General features: G+C 32.5%; 1 non-coding gene across 1 annotated transcript; it reads right to left on the bottom strand.

Annotated features, from left to right (window-relative positions):
- Positions 1-1,502: 1,502 nt before the first annotated feature.
- LOC145297400 (U6 spliceosomal RNA) lies at positions 1,503-1,609 on the bottom strand. The gene has a single exon (XR_013870250.1). It is a non-coding gene; the product is annotated as a U6 spliceosomal RNA (small nuclear RNA).
- Between the last annotated feature and the right edge of the window lie 9,308 nt (positions 1,610-10,917).

The following is a 10,917-nucleotide window of genomic DNA, read 5'->3' as shown; positions in this document are numbered from 1 at the left end:
GCTTGCGATCAATGTCTTACTTCAAGATAAAAATCACGGCGCAATCCTTAATCTGCGGCACATTTAATAGATGCGTTGACAAATCTGTGTGTATTTTGCTGCATTCCTTTTTCCTTCTATGTTTACAATTCCTTCAATACTATTTGCAGAAAATCATCACACTTCCACCCGCAAAATTTACAGTGTGAATGGCAGTAGATGGTTTCAATTCTGTGCCCCTTTTCCTCCATACACTGGTGTGCATGTTTTTTGGGGTTTTTTTTCAAAAAGCTCAATTTTACTTTCATCTAATAAAATACTTGTGTTCTAGAAGTCATCCGATTCACATTGATATTTATAAACAAATTTCAAATCATCTTTTACATATCTAGGACTCAACAATGGAGACTTTCCCGGTGATCTAGAATACAGGCCTGTACGATTCAATGATCATTTGATTATGTCCTTACTTAATTCAATACCTGCTTTCTGTCAATCCTTCTGAATTTCTAAACGAGTCAGTAATAGCTCTTTCTTCACATTACGAACAATTTATTGAGCAGTAACATCATTTAATTTATGTGGCCGACCACTTCTTAAGTGATTTTCAGTATTACCAACCATTGTTTTCCAATTTCTCACGACAGCCTTAACATTAATCACCACCAAATTTAGTTTCTGAAGCTATACTGTCTGTACCCCTTTCCATCTTTATGCCTTGCTATGATTTCCTTGCGAATATCATTAGTCAATTCCTTTGTTTTAAACATTTTATAACAGTAACGAAAGTGGCAACCTGCGCAGTGTCGGGGAACTGTTATCTCCTGAAATATAAGAAGCCAAAACCGTAGGGTGCCTTCTGATTTATTGAAATATAACAAGAAGTAAATGACTGCTAAAGAATGAAATTTGGTAATGTGTTAAATACTTTTGGGTATGGGTAATTTTGTTTTGTTAATAAATATTTGTCAACTATATATATATATATATATATATATATATATATATATATATATATATATATATCTTTATTTCCATTTTATTTTTAAATAGATAATATCTTTTCCAAGACTGAGCGTAAATTTCATTCAAATTAACTTGAGAAATACGAAAGAAAACAACGTACCAACTGCTTTTGTTACCAACTATATATATATATATATATATATATATATATATATATATATATATATATATGTGTATGTATGTATGTATATATATGTATATCACCGTTTCCCATTGATTTCTCATTGTTAGCGACCATCGGGTTTCACTAGAATTTGGATGGGACTAAGCCTCCTAAAAATTCTAGTCATATTAGCAGTCACCCAGTGGAAGTCTTGTTAGTGCTTTCACTCCTCGGTCCTTCTATCCTCCTTAACGCTCCTTGATTATTTGGTGTGGGCCAGTTTATGTTTATACTACACTGTTTGTGATGATAAGTTAAAATTATATATATATATATATATATATATATATATATATATATATATATATATATATATATATATATAGTTTCAGGTAAAAATATGTGACGCTTCAGGAATTTTCGTGTCATCTTTGCGCAGGAGCCATGCTAATCAATTCTGTATCATTCCAATTTTACTACATGTGATCCCGAAAAGAATACAAATTATTATTATCATTATCATTATCATTATTATTATTAATATTATTATTATTGTTGCTGTTGTTGTTGTAGTAGTAGTAGTAGTAGTAGTAGTAGTCTTAACATTTGGATGTTTTTACTTGGATTTTTATTCTTGAAAATCATGTCAATTTCTTTTACTTTAGGCAATCAAGCTGTATTAACACTGTCGCCATTCCTAAAAGGCAAGCCTTTTGAAACATTGGAAAAGAAATTGTCTTGTCAATCTGATTAAGCCATTTATGGTTTGTTTGTTTTGTTTTTTTTGTTTTTTTTTGTTATGGTAGCAAGTGTTCGAATTATAATAGGAATCACCTTAACTTCTTTACATTTCCAGAATTTAACTAATTCCCATTTCAGATCTTGCTATTTATTTATTTTTTCCTATTTTTTCTCTTTCCTTTTGGTATCTAAAGGGCAGGCTACGTCAATGATTGAACAAGTTCTCTTTTTGTTTTAGTAAAATTATGTCAGGTCTGGAATGTTATAGGAGCTATCAGTCTGTATACGCATATCCCAAAGAAGTTTGACATTGTCGTTTTCCAGAATCACTTCTGGTTTATGCTCATACCTTTTCTCATTGTCATCTAATCCGTAGAGTTTACATATATTCCAGTGTAGAACCTGAGCGACTTTGTCGTGTCTCACTTTTCCAGATTGACGTTGAGTAGCAGAGGGCATTCTGTAACAAAATACGCTCATGTCTCTTTCCTTTACATTACACATTTTGTACATAGGTGTTTCTGCAGTTTTGTCGATGTAGTGTTTGATTGCGTCAGTGCGAGTGACTTGTTCCTGGGCTGCCATTAATGTGCTTACAGTAGATTTTTAAAGATCTTCCCTGACCAACCAATTGCAGCTGCCGTTATTTCAGAATTCAATATTCTTAAAGAATTCACTGTACAATTTCTTACCAAATAATTTTCTCTTCTATTTTGTAATCTCTGACTCTTCTTCACCAGGTCTAAGTATCGTATTTCTTCTCACTTCATGTAGAAGAATTCCATGGTTTTTAGAAATATATTTAGTTAGATTTTCTTCTTGTATATTTATAACATATTAAATACTAAGTAAGCATCGACCACCTTCCTTCCACGGTAGACAAAATCGATCTACATCCTCTATCTTAGCAAAGACCCCATAAATTCTAAGCATTTTATGTGTTTTTCATCCAAACAGTTCAATTCATCTACATTCCAGTCAAGCAAAGCAGCTGTATATCGAATGATATCTATTGCTCTGGCGTTGATGGCATAATATTGTATTTCGACTGTAGAGTTGTGATTTAAGAATAACCCCTAATCTTCTGTTGTACTCGGTTGTCACCTGATTTTCCATTTCCATGTTTTTAATCGTATCCACTTCCAGTATCCCCAAATGCTTGTAGCCTTCCTCGCTGTCAACATTCTTCATCAGAATTGTTGCTGGAAGTTTAAAGCCATCCGCGCGAACTATCTTGCTTCTTTTCATCACAAGAAATGAACATTTGAAAATACCAAATTCCATCATAATTTCATTACTAAACAATCTGATCGTGTTCAGCAACTTATCAAGATGGTTCTCATTCTTTCAAAAATCTCTAAGCTCATCCATAAATAATAGATGGTTGACTGTAGGAAGTAATTTTTCCGAATTTGTACCCTGTTTTCACATTGTGTAAAAGAAATGTTAGCGCGTTACACCTGATGACAAAAAGCAAAAGGGGAAAGATTAACACCCTGGAAGATTTTAATTTTTAATTTACGTCTTAAATTTCCTGAAAGTAAATTGGTTTCCCAATTCTTCATCCTATTTGGTATACATATTCGGATGTTAGGGGCTATTTTGAAATTTTATTATTATTATTATTATTATTATTATTATTATTATTATTATTATTATTATTATTATTGTTGTTGTTGTTGTTGTTGTTGTTATTATTATCATTATTATCATTATTATTATTATTGTTATTATTATTGTTGTTATTATCATTATTATTATCATTATTATTATTATTATTAGCAACAGCAGCAGCAGCACGCATGGATCTATCACACAAGTCAACAAACGATCTGATTGGAAACCTGTGGTGTTCTCTGGAAGCTGAGTTTCACATAAATCGTTATGGACTCTGAGTGAAAACAATTTTACCTCCAGTCTTCCACTGTTCTCAGTTTAGTCGACTTTGCTTTATACTAAAAACCGCTTGAATTCTCGCTATAAACGTGCATTGTTTTTCAGTGGGATTTGGGTGCCAATAAACCTAAATATTTTTATTCTCCTTGACGCTTCATGGTTATTTTGTGTAATATTGTTATTAATTTTATAGTTTGAGGAGTGTGCAGTTGATACGATTTCTTTCCAGTTTCAGTTTTTGTGTGTTCACGTGGTGCTTCTCTGATAATTCTTTTGTTTTATTTCCGTTTCAATTTCATATTACTGAATAATGTGCGAATCCTATATGGTTCATTCGTTTTCCTTAAGATTTCAGCTGTTTCCATTATGGCTGTTCGCTGTGTAGTCTTCATTTTCTTCAATTGCCAAGTTTTTATGGACGCTTCCAAATGCAACAACGGCTTTTTTCGTGATAAATATCCTTTCAGTTCTTTGTCAATTTCCGAGTATTTACTTCGTTTTTTGCCGTTTTGATATTTATCCTCTGCTCTGTTATGACAAAACATCTATAGCAGATATTTACGTTCCAGTAAATTATTATGACGTTCAGTATCCTTGCTTAGATCTATTATATGTGTATATCTTATGTACAAGAAAATATTGTGTTGTACTTTTTCTAATACACTCTCTTATTTGTGCCAGTACTATTTGTCTGTGCTTACAACGATATTTTCTCTCTTTGCAGTTTACTTGGCAATAAGCATCTCCAGGATTCCAGTACCCTGTGCGCCCATCTCTAAAAATATTATCAAGAAAATATTTTTGGAAAAATATTTATTGATGTTTTAAAGCGAGTACAAATCGAGTTTCCTTAGTTTTTGTTAAATAATATTTCGACGCAAGTAAAATGAAATTAATCACCATGATTATTACTCTATACTATGGAAGCATAACCAAGATTAAAATCGCATATATATATATATATATATATATATATATGTGTGTGTGTGTGTGTGTGTGTGTGTGTGTGTGTGTGTGTGTGTGTGTGTGTGTGTGTGTATATATATATATATATATATATTATTTATTTTACATTCTATTAAACCGATAAAATTTTATCTTATGTCGCAGAAAACCAAAACCTTTTTAAAAATTAGAAAAATGTAATGGCAGACGCGATTTTCGATATGTATTAAAGAACAGGTTAAAATAATATTTTAAAAAACACAGGTCGCATTAAACATAAAAATATAGAGAAGAATCTTAATAAAAACATATATTTATTTTATTAAAGTTTTTTTTCAATTATTAATCAAATGAAACAGTAAAAGTCTTATCTTTGGGTTAGAATATTATGAAAAAGACACATGTAGATCTGTCTATCCAGAAAAATGTCCGATTTAAGCAGGCAACACATTAAATAATTAACTTCAGGTTTGATATAGAGGCCGCAAATTGACATGATTTCCTTTACTATAAAGTTTCAATGTCTTAATTTGTAACGTGAAAAAAGTAATATTTACATTATTTAAAATTCATTTTATTTTAGGAAATGTTAGTTTTTAATTGCTAAAAATAAACTTTTTTTGATCTTAACTAAATCCTTAAAGTAACTTAAATTAATCGGAAAATTATGCTCAATTCAAAATTGTTGTATGAACTTATAAACTAAAAGTCACTTTTTTATTTAATGCTAACAGAGTGTAAGACCTGCTGTGTACAAAGAAATTTAATTAACTATGATCTCATAATTGTTTTATTAGTTACTTGGATTAGAAATTATGTTTGTTTTCACAAAAGAAATAAATAACGCTACGATTTTTATCAGCGAAAGCCAAATAGATAGTTGTGTCATCGGCATTTCATAGGAAAAATCAATCACGTTCGATTTCTAAATATATTTTCAATTATTCACTATTCGAAAACGGCCTAGATTTTAAAAACTTTTTTTTTCTGCGTTCATTTCCTTACATTATACACCGTAAGTTTGTATTTCCTCTTTCTCTCTCTTTCTCTCCCTCACTCCAGATCTTTCTCTTTACATATTGTTCCTATCTCTCTCTCACTCGTGCTCTCGCTCACTCTTTCGCTTTCTCTATCCCCCCTTTTATACATTCCTTTTTATGCCAAGAAAAAAAATAACATTTTCGCGATGATGCCGGAGCAAAAACAACAAACATTTATTCCCCCCCCCTCTCTCTCTCTCTCTCTCTCTCTCTCTCTCTCTCTCGCTCGCTCGCTTTGTACACTTGTTCAAGTATTTAATTATATTTTTCAAACATACGAGGGGCGTGCAATAAGTAATGTCCCTTGCCCACTTCCAGTTGTCTGATCTATCTGAAATTTTGCATGTGCAATGATTTATATCTCTAGGGGTTATGTGGAAAATTACAGTTCTGAACTAATTGTGGTTTCTGTTTTACAGGTGTTTGAACTGAGTTAGGTGTGAAATGGAGCCTGTTGAATGTCGAGCAGTGATCCGGTTTTTGTATTTGAAAGGACGCACACCACAGGAGACTTTCGATGAAATGAAAGAAACTGATGGTGATAATGCCCCATCATATAACCTTGTAAAACGCTGGCTTCGTGAATTCAAACATGGCCGGAAGTCTGTGGAAACAGCTCCCAGACCTGGTCGCCCTCCTTCTGCCATTGATGAGACATCTGTCCGTCAAGTTGATGTTGCCATTTTGGAAGATCGCCGCATTACTATTCGATAAAATAGTCCAAGATTTCAAGATTAGTACAGAGTCTGTTGAAACTATCATTCTTGACTATTTGCATATGCATAAGGTGTCTGCCAGATGGATTTCCAGGTTGCTCACACCATTCCTGAAGCGAGAACGCGTCGAGTGCTAGAGGATGAATTTGGAGATGTGCCAAGAAGATGAGTCAAAGTTTTTCAAAAGACTGATTACACAGGATGAAACATGGGTCCATCACTATGATCAAGAGACCAAATTCCAGTCAATGTAGTTGAAGCACTTGGACTCACCACCTCCAAAGAAGGCAAGGGTGCAGCCCTCCGCTGGCAAGGTCATGCTCACAGTCTTCTGGGACCAGGACGCAGTAGTGATGACAGATTTCCTGGCAAAGGGTACCACGATTACAGGAGCCTATTATGCTTTACTTTTGAGGAAGTTAAGGGAAGCTATCAAAATCAAGAGGCGGAGCAATACCCTCCTCCTGCAGGACAACGCTGCGGTCCACAACTCACATGTCGCCAGATCATAAGCACGGGCGTGTGGTTATGAAATCCTACCCCATGCTCCCTACTCTCCTGACCTTGCACCCTCTGACTTTCACCTCTTCCCAGCCATGAAGTTATTTTTAAAAGGAAAGCGTTTTCCATATGATGCAGCCTTGATTTCTAAAGTCACGTCGTGGTTGGAGGACCAACCTGGGGTGTTCTAAAAAAACGGTCTCCAAAGCTGCATCAAACGATGGAAGAAATGCATAACTCTTGATGGTTCCTATGTAGAGAAAGACTAATAACTGTACCCTGTTTTGTTGCTGAACTGCTATGGGAAGTTGGTCAGGGGCATTACTTATTGCGTGCCCCTCGTAGTTACGTTTTTTAAAATGTACTTTATTTAAATATACTTTATTTAAACCTGCGCAATCTATTACGATCGTTGCTGATTTAAAAATAAATTTTTTGTCAATATCAATTACTGGATTCGTACCTATTATGTTGTTTTAATGTTATGTTTTCTTAACTTTAAAACTTTTAAACTATTTTTATAGTTAACTATCTTTTATTTTTATCTTTTCCACCCCTTTAATAAAAATATATAAAACTCTTTTATCAATTAATATTTTATTTTTTTAATCGCATATCTTTTCAAATATCTATGTTTATTTAAGTTAATATGTTATACAGTTTGTCAAACCGTTTTGGTATTTTAAAACGGAAACAATGAATGTGTCACATTTGTTTTTAGAGTTTTAGTAGTTTCAACTAGATGAATGTGCAACAGAAAATAGTTTAACAGTTTAAAAATGTGAATATTTCACATATGTTTTAAAAAACATTAAATTCAAACTACGTAACAAGTACGAATCCATTAGATGATATTGCTGAAACATTTGTTTTTTTAAATCGGCTAGGATCGTATTAGATGTCGCAGGTTTAAGTAAAGTATAATTAAATAAAGCATATTTATATAAAGTACATTTAAAGAAATTGACTATATTTGAAATAAAACATAAAAACAAATAACGTTACTGTGCTTGAAAAAAAAACTAAATATGTTTGAAAAAAAAACAAAAAAAAACAACAAAACGGAAATATGTTTGAAAAAACGAAAACAAAAAAAACGTAAATATATTTTTAAAAAAATAAATATGTTTTTAAAAAAAAAAAACGTAAATATGTTTGAAAAAAAAAAGTAAATATGCTTGAAAAAAATGTCTTTTCTCGATTGCTTCTCAAGATTTTTTTCTTTTAGGTCCACTTCACAATTTTCTTTAGACTGTCGACTTTGATAGGTTTTCGACTGTGCTGATTAAAAAAAAATGTCATTCAAATTTTGCGGAGACATGTACTTATAGCGATATAAAGACCTGTATAATGCACTGTAATTCACTGGCTGCCAAGTTTATATGCACGCGCAATAAACAAATTGACTTCTCTCCTACCGACACTGCCCACACAATTTTTATTTTGTAGCATTTTCGGATGGGTATGCTGACAACGATTATCACGGTTACATTTGAAGGAATTATTTTTCCACCCCTTCAATAAAAGAGGGTTGCCTACTCCGAAAACCGTTCTTTACATGAGGGTGTTTAGGATGTCTATTCTAAACGCTGTTCTTTACATAACAATCCTCAAAGAAGTGAAGGCAAAAAGTCATAATCGTTTTGTTTTACCCGTTGAAAAAGATGACATAGAACTGGAATTTACTGTAATACTATTATTGGAAAAATTGAAAAATAGAAGAAAACTTGAACAACAAACGGAAACAGCTAGAACTGCTATCACAAATTTCGATCATTCTAAACAGTTCATATACAGTGAGAATCTTTAATCTCTAAAACTTCTGTTTTTACTTCCCATTATTATTTTAATGGGCCATTTTTCGTAATTTTATTAATTCATACTGATTTACGTATAATTGCTTTTTTTTTTTTTTTAATTCAGACAGTTCCTGCATGTTATCGCCGAAAACCAGTACTAATCGCCAGTGAAAGCCAAATTGTTTCATTTCGGCCACGGCCGCTAGTGTCAGCAATTTTTCAGGGATTGCAGTGGACAACAACAACAACAACAACAACAACAACCGTAGTTTAAATTTTTTTGCGAGGGGAGGGGTGCAGGCTTCCACTGGTTTACGCCGGTTAACGGATCTTCCTAGTTGTTAATAATAATAATAATAAGAAGAAGAAGAAGAAGAAGAAGTAGAAGAAGAAGAAGTAGAAGAAGAAGTAGAAGAAGAAGTAGATGATGATGATGATGATGATGATGATGATGATGATGATGATGATGATGATGAAAAAGAAACATAATAACAATAATAATAATAATAATAATAATAATAAGAAGAAGAAGAAGAAGAAGAAGAAGAAGAAGAAGAAGAAGAAGAAAAGGTAGGGAAAGAATCTAAATACTGCGGATGTAAGTGGCGCCCGAACGATTTTCCCCAAAGGTCGGTTCAAATAATGCGTTTGGCGCTCGTCTCGTCGAGTGAGGATCAGACGTCAATGTGTTTAGCTCGTTTTCTCGGCTTGATCATTTATAGGCTGGGTTGTGGGTGGTTAATAAATTGGAGTAGGGTAAGTTTCAGAATGGAGGGTAAGTAAAGATTTGAAAGGTGAGATCTTCCCGAGGACCTCCGAGGGGGTTCCTGCCATCGAAAGAAGATCCCCTTGATTCAGTGCCAAATAAGATATAAAATAAAGACATCGAAACTGTCTGGCGCCAACACAACTTGGGGACATGAATTTCCTTTTCTTTCTTTTACTTTCTATTTTGTATTATCATTAAATACACACTCCATCTCCCTTTTTATATATATGGACTAGCAGGGAGCCCGGCATTGCCCAGTCGTAAAATATGCAGAAATATTATATATCAATCCGTGCAGATTTCGTAAAAAAAAAAAAAAATTATTAATATAGAACATATTTTCTAATATAAAGTTATGATTTCAAAAGTTATAAAATGTATGACTTTCATGCAATCAGCTAGAATTGAAACCGAGATGCTTAGCGGTCCAGCCTTACCGTTATTAATATCTCCAGAGTCGTTACCGTCTGAGCAACAGTGTGACGTATACGAAAATGATCAAATTAAGCAACTTTGATGTATAAATGTTTAATTTTTCGCATGCGCAAAAGTAACGGCAATATAAACAGCTTTATTTGAATTACCCTGCGAAAGGCAACTGTTATTTTTTTATTCTAACCCTACGCAGCTAATTTCATTGGCTAAAAACAAAATCGAATTGTTCTGTAGGTCTTACTCTCCTATATATACAGTTGCTTTAAGTTTGTATATCAGGAACTCAGAGAGGAGTTTGGAAAAACGTTTCGGATGTATAAGGTCTTGTTTATATATATATATATATATATATATATATATATATATATATATATATATATATATATATATTGCTTTTATGGATATTAACAGCTTCGAAACATTGTTATTTTGTTTTTGTTTCGTTTCTTTAGCATTTTGTAGAGAACTATAAACCCTTTTTGTTATTCATATATATATATATATATATATATATATATATATATATATATATATATTAATTATGAGTTGCCCCTTATAGTTATGGGACGTATTTTTTTATTACATGTTATTACGGACATAAAATTTATACCCATTAACATGCATGTTTTCAACTCTCAGCCGCAATATGCCGTTCTACAAATGAGCTACGATCACTAACTACTTGAATGCACTGATTTTTATCGGTTTTAAATTTAAGATTTATTGCTGTTGTTTTCTTACCGACATATATATATATATATATATATATATATATATATATATATATATATATATATATATATATATAATTATTGTGAATTATCCCACTTATTTCTGCCTTTTGGATTACTTTGGACCACCTTCCAATTACGCGATTCCATTGGATTTTACTCGTGGTAATGGAAACGAATTTAGGAAAAGTCGTCCCGGGAAAACTCGTCTCCGGAAAACTCGTCTCCGGAAAACT

The sequence above is a fragment of the Euprymna scolopes genome, chromosome 17 (genome assembly GCF_053919585.1).
Source record: "Euprymna scolopes isolate OS-2025 chromosome 17, ASM5391958v1, whole genome shotgun sequence".
Classification (NCBI taxonomy): Eukaryota; Metazoa; Mollusca; class Cephalopoda; order Sepiida; family Sepiolidae; genus Euprymna; species Euprymna scolopes.
This window is presented reverse-complemented; position numbering and strand designations above follow the sequence as displayed.